Genomic DNA, 22,175 nt, shown 5'->3' on the forward strand with positions numbered 1-22,175 from the left:
TGTTTACTTTGCAATTTTTTAAGAAGGGCTGTAAAATACTTCTGAGTGTGGTTCCAAGCTAAGGAATTAGATTTTATCAGGGTCTTCCTGTTGGGATGGTTGGAGGTAAACTGTCTTTTTCATTGTAATGGTGGTTGTTGCTATCATTTATATCCTAGCCACAATTCTCATTACCTCTATTCTGCCAAGTAAATTTCTGAGAGAAATCAGTCAGCGTAGAAGGAATTAGTATTCAGGTGCACCCATGTGGTTTTGACCACCATCTATATTTTTTTATAAAGACTCTTGTCTCTGAAATTATTTCTCTAGGAATATTGTTTTCTTTCAAGCCCATAAAATGCACCATTTCATGCTAAATAGTATATCCAAGAACCACCACTCACAAGAATTTTTGGCAGAAAGTATCATCATCCTCATCTGACCATGGTGGACACTGAGTAAACAGACCGGAGGGAAAAATTGAGTGATGGTTTTGCTTGCCTAGTGAGCTTAATAAATACATATTTTAATTAGAAAATAACAAATGCATATTTTAGAAATATATTACTCTAAAATAGGCTGTTTATAGAAAATATATATATTTTTTCTTATTTTTATTTGTACTTCAACTTGTTTCGAAAGAGAATTTGTAGTGGCTAGTGGTGCATATTACTACTATCATTATTCTATTAAAAGTTTTGCTTGTCTCTTAGAGAGCAAATTCAACAGAAAAGAACACTACCGAATATAAATTTAATTTTACTCCAATTAAATTCAACTTGTTATTTTCAAAACAGCAATAGGATCAGTAAGGAGAAAAGCAGAAATAGATAGCTTGTTTTTTAGGAAATCATGGAACTGAATCATTAAAACATTACAAAACAAAACTTTCTGAGAATTAGAGGCATTCTCTCATATCTAGGAAACATACTGACTACTGGTTTATAAAAGTAATGCAAATCATAAAAATCCCACAGAATCTGAAATAAATCAGTGTATGGAATGATGATTCTTAGAGAGCATTTAATGTAATGCCTGTGCTTCACAGATGAGGAAACAAAAATACCAGAGAAGTTAAGTAACTTTTTCAGTGTCACACAGTAATAGAGGCTAAGTAGGGCTTTCTGAACCCTACTTCAAAATTTACTAGGTGATATACTCTAAGGCAACTTATTCTAGGAGAAAGATCTGTTTTAGGATTCCATTTTTCTCCCTTCTGCAAAGTCAGTAGGTGACCATGTGAATCAGGACACATTTACTTTCTGATTTTTTTTTTTTGTAGAAAGCAAAATTATGATTTTAAAAAAAATTTGTTTAGTTATTTTTTATTATTTCAATAGGTTTTGGGGGGAACAAGTGGTGTTTGGTTACGTGAATAAGTTCTTTAGTGGTGATTTCTGAGATTTTGGTGCACTCATCACTCAAGCAGTATACACGATACTCAATGTGTAGTCTTTTATCTCTGACCATGATTTTGGAAAGAGTTCTAACAAAACAACAGCAAAAGAAACATTTGAACCAGTGTCCAAGATCAAAGACTAAAAAGTCCTCTGTTAGTGACTAAATGTAACATAATGCAAACCAGAATTTTAAAACCAGATAGAACAATTTAGGTAGTTACTTCTCTTAAGGAAGAGAGACATGAGAACACATTCTTTTTTTCAAGTAGTAAAAAAGGCCTTTATCGTATTCTGCTAAGGCTTTACTGGTTAAAAGATTGACGAATCTTCTTTAGGTTTCTAGAAATACTTAGTAACCCAGTTTCGTAAGATCCCATTATATCACAGCAGGGTATGTGTTTCAGAACTCTTGGATATAAAAGTTTAGCTTAGAGAAAAAGAAGAGCCAAACTACTGGAGGGAAAGTATTGACTTTTAAGAAAAAGAAGTTTCACCTTTAGTGATTAAATTAATCAAATGGATATTTTTCACTTTGCTTCCATAAAACACATTTTTAGAGACCATTCAAACATAAGTTGCTCTCAGAATCATACTAATTGGCTCTCTGGTAATTCAAGAAATGGCTTTCTGATGAAGAAGATAATGATAAGCTCACAAGCGAACATAAGAAGGAGCAGTCCTACTCATATTTTTTAAAGATATAAATAAGAAGAAGCACTTTAGAACAGAAGCTTGAGAAAGGTTCCTTAAAGAGATAGTAATGCTAATATATATTGTCACTTGTCTTCAGGGTAAAAATGAGGGAAACATCTAGAATTGAACCCCTGTAAATTGCCTAAGAATCTTAACTATCAGACCCTAGGATGAAGCTGCATGCCCCACCTAGCTCCCTAGTTATGGTTTGCCCAAAATATAAGGTTTCTGTAATTGCTCATATTCTATTAATCTGTGTGGAAAAGAAAGGCCATTTTTCTACTGCTGTGCTGCAAAAGAAATTTTTAAAATTTATAGAGCATAGAAGTAGCAACATTTCTGGAATCCATGAGCCTGAAAGTCTCAGTTGGTTGCCTCATCTGTCTACTTTTTTTTTGCCATAGGACCTCAATTTATTTGGATATTGACCCTCAAATGGCTCAGAAAGGAAAATGGAGGCTGACAATCATGATTGGTCTCATACCCTTTGGTAACCAAGGATTAGGAATGAATGTATGGCCCAATACTGAAGACAGACATGCAGGAAAATCTATCTATGTGGCTTTACCCACTAGAAACATGCAATAGTAGGAACACCCTTCTTTTTCACTTACAATGGGCATATGCCAATATGGTACCAAGAAACTGATGAACACATCTTGCAAACATAAGTAACAACTGTCAATATCCTAAGGAGAAAAGAGAACAAAAGTACTGAGCATCTGGGTCCATGACAATATTGCTGATTTGCTATATGAACTCTAAAATCAAGCTGAAGCTTGTGTTCAATTTTCTGTAGGTATCTTGAATATCTTTAAATCTTGCAGGCAAAGGCACTTACTGCTTTTGATTCTGATCATTTTTTTCAAGGATGTTTGTATAGCAAAAGAGTTTGAAAGATACAGATAGTGTCTCATTCTGGAACCAACGGCTACTTTGTTTACTGTTTTCAGTGTGGTAAAGAAAATGTTTACGTACTAAAAAAAAAAAAAAAAAAAAAAAACAACTTTAGGCAAGATTACCGTCCATTGAAGAAGACTTGTTTTCTAAGCTTCAAGTTTCTCTCCTATAATGCAACCAACCTCATGTAAGGGCACTGTCTAAACCAGTGTTCAGTTAAAATCAACGCAAAAGCTGATCTAGCAGAGACAAATCTTAGCGTCTTCACCATTATTGGCACTGGCTTTCCTGTTGTATGAGGTAATAAATTTCCTTAGATCCTGTTTGAACGGCATGTTCTATTATTTATGGATAAAAACATTTTATCTGAATATCATCACAATACTATATATTTTTTGAAGAAAAGAGAAGATAATCTCTAGATATATGTTTCATGTTAGAGTCAGCAGCATTATGTAGTGAAATTGTGAGAGCTGGACATTTCTGAGACTTTAGGAAACTATTTGATACATTTGCCTCAATGTTCTCTTGTTGAATGGGGGCAGTAAATCTGCCCTAAGCAAGGACTATATCTTGCATAAATACATATGGTCACTTGGTATTTTATTTTTTAAAAAATCATAAAATTTTATATGAATACTCTCAAAAAAGCAGCTTACAAGTGCTTATATAACTAACATCTACATCACAACATTTTAACTCTAACACCAGGTATTACAATTGACAGATTTCTTGAATACTACAATAAACACTTTTTAAATTTAATTAGTATTCTGAGGCTAGAATGGCAAAGAGATAAAATCTTAAGCACAGCTGTAGAATTATTTCTTTAGATGCCTCAAATAATGTGACCCAAAAATAAAAAAGAAAGAGCTAGAATTTTTCCTTCTTCTTTTCTTCTTTATTTTTTTAGTTGTTATTCTAAGAAGGCACAGTACGGACTATGTTTAATGAATCTTTTGTGAAGTAATCATCAATGAACAAAAATACTGTTAAAACATATTTACCAGTTTTTCTTTATCTTTACCATGTAGAGGAGAACACATGGAAACTAGAATGTGAGGTGGTGACAGAGAGGAAGATGGGAGAGCTACATGAGGTGTGGGCTGGCAGGATTGATGGTGACCAGGGATGCAGGGCATTTAGGGAGGGTTAGAGATCCATACAGATAAGCTGACCAGAAGATTGGTGACCAACAATGGGAGTGCTGGGAGGAGATTGGCAAAGACAGAAAGGAGGCCTTCACAGCTAGAGTTTGGTTATACTGAGCAAGTAAGAAACTGCATTTAGAATAAAATCAAACATTTCATAGCAAAAGAAGTTATTAATAGACAAAGAAAATATAATAATGAAAACAAGCATGAGGTATTGGATTGAAATTGGAGGTTTCAACTATGGGCTCATGATTTTATAATATACATACTCAACAAATATTTATAGTTGCATATACATTCATTTACATTCATATCCAAGCTCTGTCCATTGAAAGGGCCTAGAAGCAATGACACCCATATAACAATGAGCATGGCAAGGGCCATAATCTTAGCTTCTAAATGCTGTCCTCACTAAAAGGAGCCAGAGCTTCTGGGAGAAATGACTGATTCCAGGACAAGGGCAGGAAAAGCATGAATGCAACATTCTATTGCACCTGACATTAAGGCAATGTTCAATGAATGTTGGGTACGTGTCAAAAGTATATAGAAGCTAGTTTGAATGGGATGATTTTTGGCATTAAAATAACTAATGGCAAAAATGTATTGCAACCCTAATGAATAAGACAGAAGCTCATGATTTTATACTGTCATCATAAATGAGTTAATTATTAGAATCATTATATATTATATTAGTCTATTATATATAAAAATAAATTTAGAGATACAATTTTTATTTACAATGGAATGCCAAATAATTTTAAAGGAATAATGGGAATAAGAAAATTACTACTTGGCAGCCATCAGAGATAATGGTTGGTTAAAGCAGGTACTGCCAGTGGATACGAAAGCCATTTAGTGGTGGTTCACTGAGAAATAAACTTATGGCATGATTGTGAAATACTGCCCTACAATATACTAATAATTCAAATAGAAAAATGGTGATTGTAAGGTGTAAGAACTTAGTAGACCCTGTGTCTCCAAGAGGTTAAAATTAAAATCACCAGGGGAAGGATTGATCTATATCATGTGTCTCCTGAGGCGATGCACCAAGAAACGTGCCACCCCATTTCCATGGAACTCACTCCTGCCAAAAATGCATGACCTTAGTCAGGACATGAAGGAGCATTAGATGGATCCACGTTGAGGGTCATCCTTCAGAATGTAGAGCGTGTCCCCTTTAAACATGTCAATGACATGTAAGATAGAAAGACACTGAGGAACTGATTCAGGATGAAAGAATCTGTTGCAACAATTAATTAATGTAACTTGCTTTTCTGGATAGAACCAAAGCCAACAAGACAAAGCTCTCATTATTAAAGCAGTTGACAAAATTTGAATGGGAATTTAGGTTCAAATGGTAATACTGTACCAATTTTTATTTTCTGATCTGTAGAGTTATAGTATAGTTATTCAAGAAAGTGTTATTTGTGGAACATACATACTGTACTGTTTGGGGTGAGGGAACGATGTGACTACATCTTATTCATGAAAAGTTCATAAAAAATGAAATATATGGCTATATATTTTCAGAGAAAAAAACAGATTGGAAAATGCAACAAACGTGGTAACCATTGAAAATAATACTACCATTTTCATTTAAATTTAAGTTGCATACTCAATGCATCATTCATCAGTCCAATGAATGCCGAGATTCTCCCTGGCTTGCTCCACTGTTTCAGATGCAGTGTTTACTGAGGAGAACAAGTCAGACAAGGACACTTCCCACAAATATCTGTTCTCTGGTGGAATTCACATAACTATGCTGAAGTCTGTGATCCTTTTCCTGAAGTAATTAATTCATTAGAACACTATTTTCATGTATGTTATTTGCAGACATTCCAGTGGCCTTGTGAAAGAAAGCAAAGGATTCTGAGAAAGAAATGATAATGTTCCACAAAGAAAAATATATTCACTACGGCTTCTTCTTTATTGCATGCATATTCTATTTCCTCACTTCTGTGGTCCTGAGTCCAGGAAGTATTGCATATTATCAGAATTATGAATAGAGACTTTAAAAAACCTATTCCTGTACCTTCAGAAGTGTGATCTCATTTGCCAGAACTGACAGCAGTCTTACAGTTACTGCTTTCTCACATAATAAATAGTGCATTGTTTTGTTCCATCTCACAGTTTCTTAAATTTCAAAGTTCAGTAGCATATTGAATAAATGAATAAAGACCAAAACCCTTATAACCTGTGGTGGTGGCACCCAATGGAAACATCATTTTTGAAGTGCTTAAATCAAAACAATAAAGAGGGTGGTATCCACAACACACTAACACATTCTTTACGAGTCTTATTTTTTTAAATAATAAAGCTTTTTAGTTGACTTCATTTTATTTTTTACATTATAATATATATGCCAGATATGTAGATTTCCAAAACCACAAAAACAAGTATTAGAACTTCTAAGAATATTTTCAGTTCCACTGAGGATTTATATTTTCTTTTGTTTTGTGAAGTTGCAATACTTTTTGGTAACTAGGAATTGACAAAGGGCTAGTTCTACTTTTTGTGCATAATCTTGGTTCTACTTTTTATGCATAATCTGCTTTATTTCTGCACGCATGTTCATTATTTTGAATATCTATATATATGAAAGGTATAATTTAACCTGGAATATATTTGTTGAATGGCTAAACAATCTTGAGTCCAATGATACTACACCCATTAAACATAAAACAAATGAAATGCAGCCCCTCAACAGAAAACTAATTCTAGTAATAAATAAATAATAATTCAATAAATAATAAATTGATATATCCATGCACAGAAGTATAGAACATTTTTTAAGTGTATCTGCCTCCCATTAAGGAAGTACCAGGGATGACTTTCTGAGGAAGACGACAATAACTGAGGTTTTAAGATTGAAAAGAAGCTTGTCAGACCAAAAATTTTAAAAATGAAAATTCTCAAAAGATACTAAACATGGGAAAAATAGTAGAATGTGATAAATATATTCACTACTGCCTCAGTACAGTGTGTGTGTGTGCATGCGTGTGTGTGTGTGCACGAGAGAGAGAGAGAGAGAGAGAGAAAGAGAGATGAGTAGGGATTGCTGATAAAGTTGAGAATGGAGAAGGCTATGGGGATCGGATCATGAGGAACTTCAAGTGTTTGAATTTCATCCTAGAAAACAACAGAAAATGGAGAGCTGGTGCGGAGTTTTGGATGGAAGAATGATATGGTCATAAAAAAGAAAATGAAAGAAAATGACTGTTAGCAACTGGATAGTATAGAGAATAAAATGCTTTTGGATAATAGGAAATTTATAGGTTGTTGTTATACACTGACTATTTTGCACACAAAATTATATTTGGTTTATAGTTGCTATCAATAGGGTGGGATCCCATTTTATGTGAGATCATTTTTGCTACTTCAGAGGGCAGGCAGCTGAACAGTGATGGAGGGAGTCAATACCTTCTACTGTTCATAGGTTTGGGATGCTATCATCTGGATAGAAACTTCACTGTCACTATGTTTCTGGACCTGTGCAAAATAATCTCTTCCCCCATTTGACACATTCCTCAAAGGCAGCATATAGGGTGTGAAGGTGTATGTGTGTGAATGTATTTATTGTACTTATATTTTTTCCATTCCTAGTCCATTCTCTGCATAGCAGCCAAAGTGACTTTGCAAAAACTCAAATCAGATTATATTGTTCTACTTACAATCTCCAGTAAACCTCTATTGCATGTAGAATAAAATTTGAATTTATTTGCAAGACCTACAGGGCTATGTACAATCTATATATTGCCTACTTCTCCAATCTCATTTCAAACCCTCCCCTTGTCACTCACTAATTTCCAAACATGTTGGTCTTTTGTCAGTTTCTAGAAAAACCTGCACTCCCCACTGACATACGGGCCTTTAAACTTACTGATTCTTCTATAACAAAATATCCTTCCCATTAGCAGGGTAGCTCTTTATATACATCACACAATAGACTTACTGTCACTAAATTCAGAAAAGCATCCCATATGGTTTAACCTAATACCACATTGTGCTGCTGTCCATGACCACAGTGATACTAACTGTTGAAGCAAGGTGGAAACAGTTGGCACAATGGGATGCCCACAGGGTTTGGACTCAAATTTGTAGTGCAAATTCCAGTGGTACAACACACAAGCTGTGAATGCTTGGATAAATTTCTTAAATCTCTTAGCCTCATTCATTCTATTTTACATTCTCAGATGAATTCATTCATTCAGGCACTATCCTAGACACTGGGGATTAAACGGTGAACGAGACAGACAATTCCCATGCATGTACGACTCTTCTATTAATGTTGAGGGATGCAGATTATCGATGTACACTACAATTTCAGGGAATGATGAGTGATATGACTAGGATGAAGCTTCTTTTCCATAGTTTGATCAAGAGAGATCTTTCTTAGAAAATGGGACATTAACAAAGTGAAAAATAGTATTTTTCACTTTATGCTATGGTGCAAGCTGAAATTAGTGACAGAGAGAACATCAAAAAGTATCAGCCTAGGAATAATAGTGCCATGATCAAAGATTAACATTTGTAGCCACTGGACCTATTTTACATGGTTGCTGTTCTGGGAAGCAAGTGAGGTGTAAGGTGTGGTGCAGCATAGTGCAAGAAGCCTAATCAGTACTTGACAAATGTTTCCTTCCCTACTGTTCCCATCTCCTATCCTACTCTAGGACATTAATGAGAACTGGGAAACACATACAATCACAATGATGGTGACCAGTATTGTTACTTTTTGCCATCTCATATTCTCTCACATTCTGTCTCTGTGCATATAAATGTGGCAAGTTATATGTCTCACCAAAATATAATGCGCTAGGAAAAAGTTATTTCTTTACGAATTCTTGATCACATTTCTCAATATCATTATTGTAGGTATTTATAACAATTAGAATTTCCCAGTAATTAATGTAAAGCAAAACAGTACAGAGGGGATTTAATTTAGTTCAATCTTAGTGAGAGCCTCTGATTCATCATTTGATTTGATAGCTGGGTTACCTTTGTTTAAATCACCTCATCTGTTGAGACTTGGTTTCCTCACTTGTAAGACAGAAAAAGAATTTAAATCATAAAGTTAACATTTACAGTATGCTTACAATCTCCCAGTTACTGTGTTAAGCATATTGCATGTGCTAATACATCTATTCCTCGCAGCTACCCTCTGGTACATTGGCACTATTATTGTTCTCATTGTACAGATGTGGACCCTAATGTGCAGAAACTTAAGTCAATTGCCCAAGGTCGCATTGCTGGTAAGTGTCAGAACCCATAATATATGAGTAAAAATTAAATGTTTGTTGTTGTAAGCTGTTGATATTTTGGAGTTGTTTGTTACCAAGACATATCTTAGTTTATTTTTTAATGGAGCTTTTAATATAATTATGCATCATTACCTTAAAGAGGAAGCTACAATACAAACATTTCCCCAGTGTATTTTATTTAACATATTTAACGTAACAATTGCTATGTATAGGCAGTATTTTATAAACTTTACAAGCAGTAACTTTAATTCTTCTGTCATTACTATCAGGTAAGTACTATTAATGTTTCTACATGATAGCTAAGGAAATGGAGGCACAGTGGATAAGCAACTTGTCCAAGGTCACATAGTTATTATGTGGCAGAACAAAGATTTTAAACTAGAGAACTTGAGTATGTACTCTTGACCCCCATGTTATAATGCCTTCCCTGTACTTGGTAACATATTCCATAAGCTATGGACCAATTACTTTTGGGATTCATGTGGCAATCTCTGAATGTTAGAAATATGGATCTCTTCAGCCGAGGAGGATCTCAGACAAAGTCACAGTCTCTGGAACATTATCATGAGTTGTATAGATACCATTTAGACTCTCTATTTATTCTTTCATTGAGTGAGGAGGATAGAGTATGTCCCTTATTCTTCAAAATGAATCTTGACTATGACCTCCAGTCTGTCCAATGTATTGGGTGTTGTGTAGTCAAAACATTTAGACGACTAAAATTTTGAATGAAAGCTATTGATATTTTGTTGGAATACAAGTGCAGTTTTAACTCTTGTTTCTGAAATTATTCCATTAACATTCAATAAATTTGTATGACATTAAGATACAGAAATCAAATTTACTTTTCCTAAGCTTTCTTACTTTGAAAGTTTAGCATTATTGGTTTGTTTTTAGAACGTAATCCATTGGCAAATTTTGTGTATTAACAGTTTTACTATGACACACTGTGAATAGGAAAACTTTACATTTTTGTGATTTTGACCAAATAATTCAAAACTTTATGCAATTTATGAAAGGTAAAGGAAAGGACTATATATTACTGTACTTTAGCAAGACAAGACATGTATTTTAAAAATAGTCTTAATTCTGATTTTTCTCCCACAGGGTCGTTCTATAGTTTTCATATACTTGATGGGAAATTGAGTTAGTATCATAGGATTGATGATAAAAAAAAGAAGCACTATTGGGATTCCATCCCATATTGCTTTCTACACCAAAACAGGTATATAAGAAAGGGAAACATGTTTGCCCTCCATGAAACACCTTTCAACATCATTTCACATGGCTTTTCCTTAATGGGTATTTGTCAAATATCTCTGGAGAAAGAAGACTAAGTGTGACTCTGAAAGTGTGAACATATTTTTAAAAGTTTTAAACCACAAGGAACAATAGTTTCTCCAAAAATGATAATTACTGACTTTGCAGAAAAGCCAATGACAGTGGTATGGAACACTCTTAGACTCAGGGTTACTTATAGATTCAACCGTATCAGTTCTTTACTGAGAATCATACGAGCTTGCTCATCCCACTCTACCACCCCACTGCAAATATACTTGCTGCCCTTTCTGGTATTATGATAAATAATTTCAACAGATACCTAAGTGCTATTTCTATACTTAGGTGTGAAACCAACATCTTTAGATTGGGTTTGATTCTAGACCTAAGGGCATGAGTGCCATCTGCTGAACTATTGCTTATGCTTCCTATATCTCTCCTAGATTAAAATTTAGGAACTTCGAAACCTGGAATAAGATCATAGGGTACTTTAGTATTCCATAAAACTCAAAGGTATGATTAATCACTGACTTCTTTTCAGTTGTACCCTTAAGCTATTAAATGTCTTAATAGTTGTTTTATTAAATTTTGAATTTTGTAGGGTATTTTTTACACAGTATTCTCAGACCATTTCTAAATAACTCTAAATTATATATAAGTAAACAATATGCCAAGGAATCTTGTAAGAAATTACATGTCTTAATTTTGTTGTTGTTTTGCCTGTTTTTAAGTCATGGTTGCTTTTTCAAATGATAGATACAACATATACTTAAAACCTAAAATAGTGAAAAGTTTACAATCCTAAAATATGGGAGGAAAATGTAATGATAATCTCACTTTTCAACTATGTCCGACATTAATATTTTCTGACTGTCTTTAATTTTGTTGTCAATAGAAAAATAAATAACTATCCACACAAAAAATATCTTTTCCTTTTCATAAATGCTTTAAAATAATGAGCCTTTTTGGAAATACAGAGCTGGTTTAGTAAACAAGGTGTTAATCTGGCTCTAAAGTTAACTCAATATCTCATAAACTAGATGAAATTATATTTGGGATTTGTAGCAATTTGACAATATGTTTTATTTAATATTTTTATAGTGTCTCTGAATTTTGAGCACACTGTTAGAACTGCAGTCTTTCAAAACTGTTAGTTACTATCATTTGAATGACAGATTCATAATTTTTCAAGTATATGAATTTATTTGATTAAAAAGTGTTTCCATTTAATTTTTCTTTCAAATGGTATTTTCAATTCAGTTTCATAGATAAAGTCCAACTGCATGCCAAGGCAGATACAAATTATTAGGTATAAAACATTGTCTTCTTTTCTGTGAGCCGGTAATATTGTAGATGAGGCAAGATATATGTAGACAAAGCAGTAAAATAATATGAAATTGCTTAGACTCAGTGAAAAAATAAATAAGCAAAACACAAACCTGGTTGCTCCCTTTATCTGCAGCATTGTCTGCTGTGTATTGCTGAGATTAGGAATGAAAATTTTCTTGAATGGAGTCAGTGATAATCTCAAAAGAAGAGCCATTATTCACATAATTTGTAATTCTATGGCTCCGTACGTCACACTTGATTCCCACATAGAAAAAAATTAGGAAAAGAAAATATAATCTTGCAATACAGATGTTGGTTACTATTAAGGATCTGAAGCTGGATTTAAGATAAGCTGATGAGGCTGGGCGCAGTGGCTCGGGCCTGTAATCCCAGCACTTTGGGAGGCCGAGGTGGGCAGATCACTAGGTCAGGAGATTGAGACCATCCTGGCTAGCTAACACAGTGAAAACCTGTCTCTACTAAAAATACACACACAAAAAATAGCTGGGCATGATGGCACACGCCTGTAGTCCCAGATACTTGGGAGGCTGAGGCAGGAGAATTGCTTGAACTCGGGAGGCGGAGGTTGCAGTGAGCCTAGATTGCACCACTGCACTCCAGCCTGGGCAACAGAGGGAGACTCTGGCTCAAAAAAACAAAAAGACAAGCAGATGAAAATGAAGGAAGGATGCTGGTACATTACAGTTAAGAACCCACTTACATGTACACCACTGCATATTCTGGGCTTACTGCCAGTGTAGGTGCTCAAAAATGTCTGCTTAACGAATTAATGAGTGAGGTTTGTAATTTATTTGAACACTCAAAAAAATGGATATACAACATTCATGTATATTATTTGTATTGGGCTGATGAAATCTTACCCTAAAATGTCTGTGCCTAGAGAATATGAGTCTTCTCAATGCCTGCAGACATAGCTAAAGGTCAACCCAAGAGTCAATGACTATTTATCTGAAGGTCTCAGAACTGGGATTTTTTTTTAAGTGAAAAGATGACTTAAATGCTGTTTCATATTATGGATTTTTTTTTCCAGTTTTAAGTAAATAGTTTTAAACGAAATAATTTTTCCCAAGAAAGCCACCACGCGGGGAGGAAACGGGTGGGATGAATTCAGAAACTGAACCAAATTGAGGCCTCTTAATATAGGTGCTAATATTTCCTGAGGAAAACTTTTCCAGCTCTAATTCTTTTTGTCACAGCAGACTTAAAGGATTTTTTTAAATTTAAAATTTATTATTACAATCTCTAAATAACTCAAATAATCCCCTTTGTTATTGCTACCACATGCTATTTCTGCTATGGTTAAATTATTTTTTAAGCATGAGAAGAAAAAAATACAAAATTATAATGTTAAGTTCTTATAGTTAAGAAAAACTGCATAAAAATTTCTTTTTAATAATTTTCCCCGAAGTGGATTTTTAAATATTATTTTATCTAAAAGTTTTTCATACTACATACACTTCACCTTGCAATTTCCTTATGTTTGACCAAGATCATGTTAGTAGTCAAGAGCATCTTTTAAAAAAGATGACTTTTGTTGAAAAAAAGGAAAGCTAAATTCTTAATTGAAAATAATATCTAATAGTAAATAGTTGCTAATAAATGATGTCAGAATTCTGTACTGCATTTAACTATTCTTATAACTTAGGGAATGGCACTTCCTCCCTCTGAACTTCAGTTTCCTGATCAGCAATTTTACTGAACTAGAAATGATCTATAAAATATTTTCTATCTTTTACATCCAATAGCCCTAACAGTTTACTTAAACCAAATAACCTTCCTGACTTTAAATCGCATTACATCAATTTTAGTTCTTGCCACCCTTTCCCACCCTCCAAACTTTAAGTCAGAATGAATTACTCCCACAGCACACTGATAACACCTCTCTAATAGCACTTATGGTCTCCTGCCTTATTTAGCAAGCTGTTTGCATCGCAGCAGATACTTATGACCACAGAGACTGTGTACTGTAGGCACAGTTTCATGAATTACCATGGAGAGAGCAAATTTCTGAAAGATCCCTGTGGGAAGCTGGCTAAGTACAGTCACACACAGCCTGGATTTTCATATGGTTTTCTACCATAGAGTGTAAGTTGCTGGAGGATAAAAAGACACTTCTATTTATCTTGAAGAGAACACAAAGGCTAGCACAATGTTTTCTGCATAGTGGGCTTTCACTCAATGTGTCCATACGTAAATGATGAATAATAAATGCGTGATAAGTGAAATGCATAATCTTTTATTTGGCAATTAATTCCTACTAAGATTTAAAGTGGCTAACAAACTTATGCATCAGGTTTGATTGCTGAAATAGATCATGTGTTTTTGAAAACAAGTTTTCATAAAACAAGATTTATGAATTTGTGTCCTCTTCCAGTAAATGCATACAGTTAAACACAGATGGGAGGGAGGGTGAGAAAGGAAAGAAAAAAGAAAAGAAAAGAAAAGAGAGAAGAGAAAGAAAGAAAGAAAGAAAGAAAGAAAGAAAGAAAGAAAGAAAGAAAGAAAGAAGAAAAAAAGAAAGAAAGAAAAAGAGTCATGAAATCTGAAACAGCAATGCTGTTGTTTTTCTCAGAATGTCATTTTTTGTTGTTTGATTTTCTCTTTCTTGTTTTAGATGTTTTTGGTGAAAGACTGACTGAAATTGGGTAATACTCTATTGTAATTTCCTTTGTATTCTTTTAAAGTGTAAAAAAAAATCCTTTGTTACTGGGAAAATATTTTGAAAGGAAGAATATCCTTTAAGCTAAAACACATCCTGCAAAAATGAAATTTTGAGACTTATGGAGCTGATGCTCAAATCGATGATAAATTATTCAGTTTAAAATTAATGCAGCCAACTTAATTTTAAAATAATTGCCTAAATCTGGAAATAGAATATTATAAGTATTCAGACAGGTATTCTGGGTTGTTGCTGCTATTAGAGTCCTTGATCATGGTAGTTTTCTAAAATAAATCTAAGCTGTATATAGCTGTATTTATCTACTGATAAAAAAAAATCTTGCACTAATAGCGTTCACTCAACAAATGTGTATATTTTCCTACTATGTGTAAGGCAGTGCTCTAGGTGCTAGTTAGTACCAGTGAAACAGCAGCCCCAAATCTCTTCTCTCATGGAGCTTTCATCCCAGTGGAAGGAAATCACACAAATGATATAAAAATTATATTCCACATTGTAAAGTGTTAAGTGCTAGAAAGAAAAATAAAGCCAGATGGGGGCATAGAAAGTGCAGATAATAAGGTGAGGTTTTAAATAAAGTGATCACATCTAAGTCCTTCCTGCGAAGATGACATCTGAGCAACATCTTGAGGTAAATGAGGAAGAAATTCCTGTGTGGGGCTCGGCGCAGTGGCTCATGCCTGTAGTTCCAGCACTTTGGGAGGCAGAGGCGGGCAGATAACTTGAAGTCTGGAGTTCAAGATCAACCTGGCCAACATGTCGAAACACTGTCTGTACCAAAAATACAAAAATTAGCCAGGCATGGTGGCGTGCGCCTATAATCCCAGCTACTTGGGAGGCTGAGGCACGAGAATTGCTTGAACCAGAGAGACAGAGGTTGCAGTGAGCCAAGATCGCCAGTGTACTGTATCAGCCTGAGTGACAGAGCAAGACTGTCAAAAAAAAAAAAAAAAAAAGAAAGAAAGAAAGTTCCATTGAGGTTTGAGGGGTGTTCCAGGTGGAAGGAACATCATGGGCAACGTTCTAATACACATTGAGGAATGAGAGACTCAGATTCTCTCAAATAAGGAATAAAAAAAATTTCTCAAGATTCTCACACATTGCATAAATATGAATGAGGTATATGTCCTTCTGTCTCCAAATGTTGTATTGGAATGCCACAGGAACAGAGAACATTTACTTTCTAATTACACCCATCAATTAAGCAACAAAGCTGGAACTAAGCCCACAGAAACTAGATTAGAGAAAATGCCTTGTAAATTTGAATAGGGCTTGTAATCCCAGCACTTTGGGAGGCCGAGGCGGGCGGATCACGAGGTCAGGAGATCAAGACCACGGTGAAACCCCGTCTCTACTAAAAATACAAAAAATTAGCCAGGCGTGGTGGCGCACGCCTGTAGTCCCAGCTACTCGGAGAGGCTGAGGCAGGAGAATGGCGTGAACCCGGGAGGCGGAGCTTGCAGTGAGCCGAGATTGCGCCACTGCACTCCAGCCTGGGCGACAGAGTGAGACTCCGTCTCAAAAAAAAAAAAAAAAAAAAAAAAAAAAAAAAATTTGAATAGGACCAACAAGTTTTTGATTTTAAAACTCCCTCCATTCATATGCATAAAATAAAATCTCACAGTATTTGACCTACATAGAAACCAACCACAGACATCAAATTTGATTCCATATGTTTTTCTTGACACTGTTCCAAATGTAGTATCTCTGCTTGAAAAATAAAGTAGACTGTAGTGATGTTATCCCTATAATACAAGCAAACAAAAAATCCATTAAGTCTGAGTTGTCAAGATAACTTAGCCAAGTCCTTGCCTTGGCAGTTGTTATGCTCTCTGTAAAACGAACAAACCTAGGTTTTTGTTCACTCCTGTCTCTTCTCATTATAACATCTGATAAAGAATGAACTATATATGTCTAATCTGAGTTAGTAAATATCCCTAAAGAGGCTCCAGGTTCCCAGATCACCCTGTTCTGTTAAGACAAAATTTAGAGCCTCCTTACAAGCTCTCAGGGAAACCCCCTTTCTTGGTAATTTTGGACTGCATCCCCCTCTCACTTTTTCCTTAGTCCCTTCAGACTCTGATTCTTCAGGTAAGTATTGAAATCTACCCCTTGAAAAGTCACTCACAATGAAATGATGAAGAAGTGCTTCAAATAGTGTCTCTTATAAGGATTTATATTTTTTAAAGAGGTCAAAACTCAAAGTAGGAATTAAAATTTCTTGGATATTAGGGAACAGTTTCAGGAGAAGTTTGCAGGGTAGAGGCTTTGTTCTAGCCAGCTATGAGGCAAGCTAGCTTCACCACCTGACTATCATATTTTCTACCCTAGACTCTTAACAAAAGCCAACTCTCTGGACAAAAGCAACACAAATTCACATATTTACAGTTAGACAAAGGAACAAGTTCAAGAAGTCTATTGTACGGCATGGTGACTATAGTTAATACCAATATATTGTATTACTGAAAAATGCTAGGAGAATAGATGTGAAGTGTTCTCACCACAAAAGTGATTAACTGCGTGAGATAATATGTATGCTAATTAGCTAGATTTCATCATTCCACACTGTATATATACTTCAAAACATCATGTTTTTCATGTAACTACATACAATTTTATATGTCAATTTCAAAAATAAACGAATTTGAGGGGAAAAAAGCAACACAATTTATTTCCCAATCCCATGCTGTTTTTTATGCCTTTTATCACAGACACCTAAAGAAAGAATGAGGATATCAGAATCTCCTAGGAAAGACATGGATAAATATATTTGGACCAATCATGATATAATATTATAAAAATATTTAAAATTAAACTTTACAATAACTTAACAAGAGAAAATGTCCAAGATACAAGGATAAGTGAAGAACCGTGACGTAATGTGGTGTGTCTTTGTAAATACTTATGTATCTGGATATGAACAAATACATGGGAATGTACCAACAGATACCAACAGGTGCATAAGGGAAATAAAACAAAATGTTATCTCCAGCAGTGGAATTATTGGTAACTTTTTGGGGTAATTCTTTATACTCTTCATTTTCCAAAATTATGTAGTTAAAAATTTTAATTTTCCAATTAAAGACAAAGATCTTTTGAAATAACATGTTGTGTTATCCACATCATTGCTTTGCTTTTGCCCTCAACAGAGAACAAAATGTGTGGGTTAAGTAGGAGCATCTCTTAAATGCATAAATCCCTCAAAGGGGAACAGGAAAATTTTACTATTACATAGTTTCTTTCCAGCCTCTATGACATCAATCAGAGAGATACACAAGGAGTTGAGGTCAAGAGGCATGTGCTACTGTGCGTAGACTGATCGCCAAGGGCATAATTCAAAGGACACTCAGCCTGGTGAACATGGCACACAGATGTCCTGTTTTCTTAGACTGTTTGCAACATTTAAATGCACTTGGCAGTCTAAGCACATAGTTTCTTTCTGAAGGAGCTTTTCTGCTGAAGGTTATGTCGTGCTTTCCACTAAAACATAAATCCGTTGGCTGTTTGTTAAGCCTCCTGTACAATGAAATCAAAGCAATTGTCAATGGATATGGTTCACTGGAAAACGTAAACTGGCTTCCCCACCCCAAGAGAAACAGATTAAGCAATGCCAGAGGCATTGCACGTGCTCTCTACAGACAACATCTCACTTTGTAGAGAAAAATTTTACTGCAATGCTTCCCATTGCACCTGCCAACTCCCTCTCTTATCCTGAAAACATAAATTCCCATTACGCATAGAAGAATGAGTAATGTCTCTAAAGTGCCCAGAATATGTTTGTAATAATTGATATTTCACCCTCCGGTGCCAGGGCCGCATGGATGGAGTGCTTTACGTTGAAGGCTCAGGAACGTGCTTTTGTCCCTTTGGTATTCTGCCCAGACGAAGCATGCCCACAATCAGCACAGTCTAATGCAACCCAAACACTTAAGAGGAGGCACCCTGCAAAACACGGGAGTGCCAGAGGCTTGCATAATGTATCCAAGATATCAAAATTTTCTTTAGAGAGATGAAAATATAATACAGCAAACACCTATTTGGGGGAGAACAAAACCCTCAGTTTTTCTAAGGAAGTCAAGTATGTATTTACAGGGGTTGCCTGGCATGGAATTTAGACTCTAAAGCTTATCACACCTCTAAACTTCCTTTGTTTAAATCAATTATTAACATTTATTATCATAAACTGCTTCTGCTTTTTACCCAAGCTATCTCCATGACTGTATTTTAAAACAGAAATAGGTTTGATTACTCATTTTTTAAATAAAATACTTCCATATAGCCTTTCCATTATCTTTGGCAAAACAATTGTAAAATAGACATATTTTCATTTAGGTATTTTTACCACGATTAATCATATCGCCTTCGTGACAAAAGAGAATGAAGGAGAGATATGAAAGTAAAAATGAAAGAACGACTCTTAAAAAATATGAAGGCTGGTATGTTAAAAAATCAAGTGTTGGCCGGGCGCAGTGGCTCACACCTATAATCCCAACACTTTGGGAGGCTGAGGTGGGTGAATCATGAGGTCAGGAGATCGGGAGCATCCTGGCTAACACGGTGAAACCCCGTCTCTACTGAAAATACAAAAAATAGCCGGGCATTGTGGCGGGCACCTGTAGTCCCTGCTGAGGCAGGAGAATCGCTTGAACCCGGGAGGCGGAGATTGCAGTGAGTCGAGATCGTGCCATTGCACTACAGCCTGGGCGACACAGCAAGACTCCGTTTCAAAAAAAAGAAAGAAAAATAAAAAATCAAGCGTCTTTCAAAATACTGGGAGTTTATTAGGGATTAATACTTTTATAATCACATGACTGTCTTCTATTATTTTATGAATCTAATTTTATTATTGTGAATAATTTTATTTAGTGATTTAACCTTTTCTTGGATATTCTTGACTTCAAAAAATAAAGTATATGCATTTAAGAACATAAATTAATGTCTACTTTTGGGTAACTATAAAAATGCACAGTTTGTGACCAATTAGTTATTGTGCATTATTGTTTAATTAATTATTTGAAAAATGGCTAACATTTTTCTACTACCTATGCTTTCTTATCTTACCTATTACTTCTTATCCTCACGCCTTCACACTAGAATAGTTTTGCCCAATCCAGGAAAGAATAATCGATGGAAGCCATACTCTAATATAGCATCAATTGAAAATCAAAGTGCCTATATTTCATCCTTTATAGGTATCTCCATTTGTCATGCTTGGAAAGTGAGAAAGCATTCAACTGGCAAAGGAAGTGAACAAAAACAAGATCAAGAATAAACATGACTTAATTAAAATCATAATGAGATATCATCTTACCCCAGTCAGAATGTCTCTTATTAAAAAAAAAAAATTAAAACAAAGACAGATGCCGGCGAGGATGCAGAGAATGGAGAAATCTTACACACCGTTGGTTGGAATGTAAAATAGTACAACATTTATGGAAAACAGCATGAAGATTTCTCAAAGAACTAAAAGAACTACCCTTTGATCCAACAATCTACTAATGGGTATGTACTGAAAGGAAAATAAATCATTGTATCAAAAATATACCTTTACGCATATGTGTATTTCAGACTATTCACAACAGAAAAGTAATGCAATTAACTTAAGTTTCCATAAACAAGAGATTGGATAAAGAAAATGTGGGCCGGGCCCGGTGGCTCACGTCTGTAATCCCAGCACTTTGGGAGGCCGAGGTGGGCGGATTACGAGGTCAGGAGATGGATACCATCCTGGCTAACACGGTGAAACCCCGTCTCTACTAAAAATCCAAAAAATTAGCCGGGCGATGTGGCGGGCGCCTGTAGTCCCAGCTACGTGGGAGACTGAGGCAGGAGAATGGCGTGAACCCCGGGGGGCGGAGCCTGCTGTGAGCCGAGATCACGCCACTGCACTCCAGCCTGGGTGAAAGAGCGAGACTCCTTCTCAAAAAAAAAAAAAAAAAAAAAAAAAAAAAAAAAAAAAAAGTGATATATATATATATATATATATATATATATACACACACACAATGAAATACTGTTCAGCCATAAAACAATAAAATCATATCTTCTACAGCAACATGAATGGAACTGGAAGTCATTATCTTAAGTGAAACAAATCATAAAGAGAAATACTGCAAGTTCTTACATAGGTGGGAACTAAATATTGTGTACACATGAACATAGAAAGTGGAATGTCAGGCAATGGATACTTGAAAGGATGAGGGGGTGGGAGAGAGGTGGATGATGAGAAATTACGTTATTCATACAATGTATGTTATTTGAGTGTTGAATACCCTAAAAGTTGTGACATTATCACTATGTATCTAGGCATTCAACAAAATTACACCTGTCCTTCATAAATTTACACAATATTTTTAAAAATAAAAAAATACATATGACTTGTTATGTGTTTATTATGGTTCTTTCTCTCATAGTGAAACATATTTTATTTCTACCACCAAGAGTCTTTCCAGCTTTCTAACTGCAAGAACTTGCTTCCTCACAAGTGTTTTCAAATAGTGCCATGTAGAAGTAAAACTATTTGGGAATGGGGTGATTTATCTGAAACATAGTTGAAACCACTTTCTTGAGTTCTACTTTCAAGATCAATCCCTACTCAGGTTCTAGTATTAATGCTGTCTTTGGTGAATGTTAGTATAGTATATCACACATGTCCCTCAACACCAAGATGTCTCTGCTGCCAGCTCTCATCTCACCTAATACTCATCCCATTCTCAATGAGTCTTCCCAGGTTGCTTGTCTATGCCTGAGTACATACTCAATTAATTTACCGATCAAGACATGTATGCCATGCTATGCAATCTAACTCTTTAATTTCTAGCCTCTGAGAGAGGGCATTGCCCAGTATACAATGCTAAACTGGGAAGCACAACAACTAGAAAAATAGAGACGTGTTATCAGAGATAGGATGGGCATTAATTTGTAATCATGGAAGATGATTTGAAACACTATGGCTTATATTTTATACCAAAAAAGTGTCCCCTATGAGAGGCTGAATATTGCAATGGGAGAATTTGAGGACAAGTGTCATATGATATTAGGACTGGTTTTATCTACCATGAATTTCAAGAATTAGATGCTTAATTATTAATATTTTCAAAACCACTATGAGATACCATCTCACACTAGTCAAAATGGCAATGATTAAAAAGTCAAAGAACAGCAGATGCTCGTGAGGCTGTGGAGAAAAGGGACACACTGTGGGTAGGAATGTAAATTAGTTCAGCCACTGTGGAAAGCAATTTGGAGATTTTTCAAAGAACTAAGAACAGAGCTACCATCCCACCCAGCAATCCCACTACTGGGTATCTACTCAAAGCAAAGTAGATTATTATATTAAAGAGATACGTGCATTCATTTGTTCATTGCCATGCTATTCACAATGGCAAACATATGGAATCAACCTAGGGGCCCATCGGTGGTGGACTGGATAAAGAAAATGTGATACATATACTCCACAGAATACTATGCATCCATAAAGAGA

The 22,175-nt window shown here is 35.2% G+C and overlaps 1 long non-coding RNA gene across 1 annotated transcript in view; it reads left to right on the plus strand.

Annotated features, from left to right (window-relative positions):
• The window catches only part of LOC134737194 (uncharacterized), a 58,752-nt gene extending 37,865 nt beyond the window's left edge, over nucleotides 1–20,887 (plus strand). Inside the window, exons 3-4 of the long non-coding RNA XR_010121838.1 lie at nucleotides 9,325–9,378; nucleotides 19,885–20,887. This is a non-coding gene — a long non-coding RNA (uncharacterized lncRNA). The remainder of the gene's footprint in view (nucleotides 1–9,324; nucleotides 9,379–19,884) is intronic.
• Nucleotides 20,888–22,175: the final 1,288 nt, after the last annotated feature.

This window comes from Symphalangus syndactylus, chromosome 7 (genome assembly GCF_028878055.3).
Source record: "Symphalangus syndactylus isolate Jambi chromosome 7, NHGRI_mSymSyn1-v2.1_pri, whole genome shotgun sequence".
Lineage (NCBI taxonomy): Eukaryota > Metazoa > Chordata > Mammalia > Primates > Hylobatidae > Symphalangus > Symphalangus syndactylus.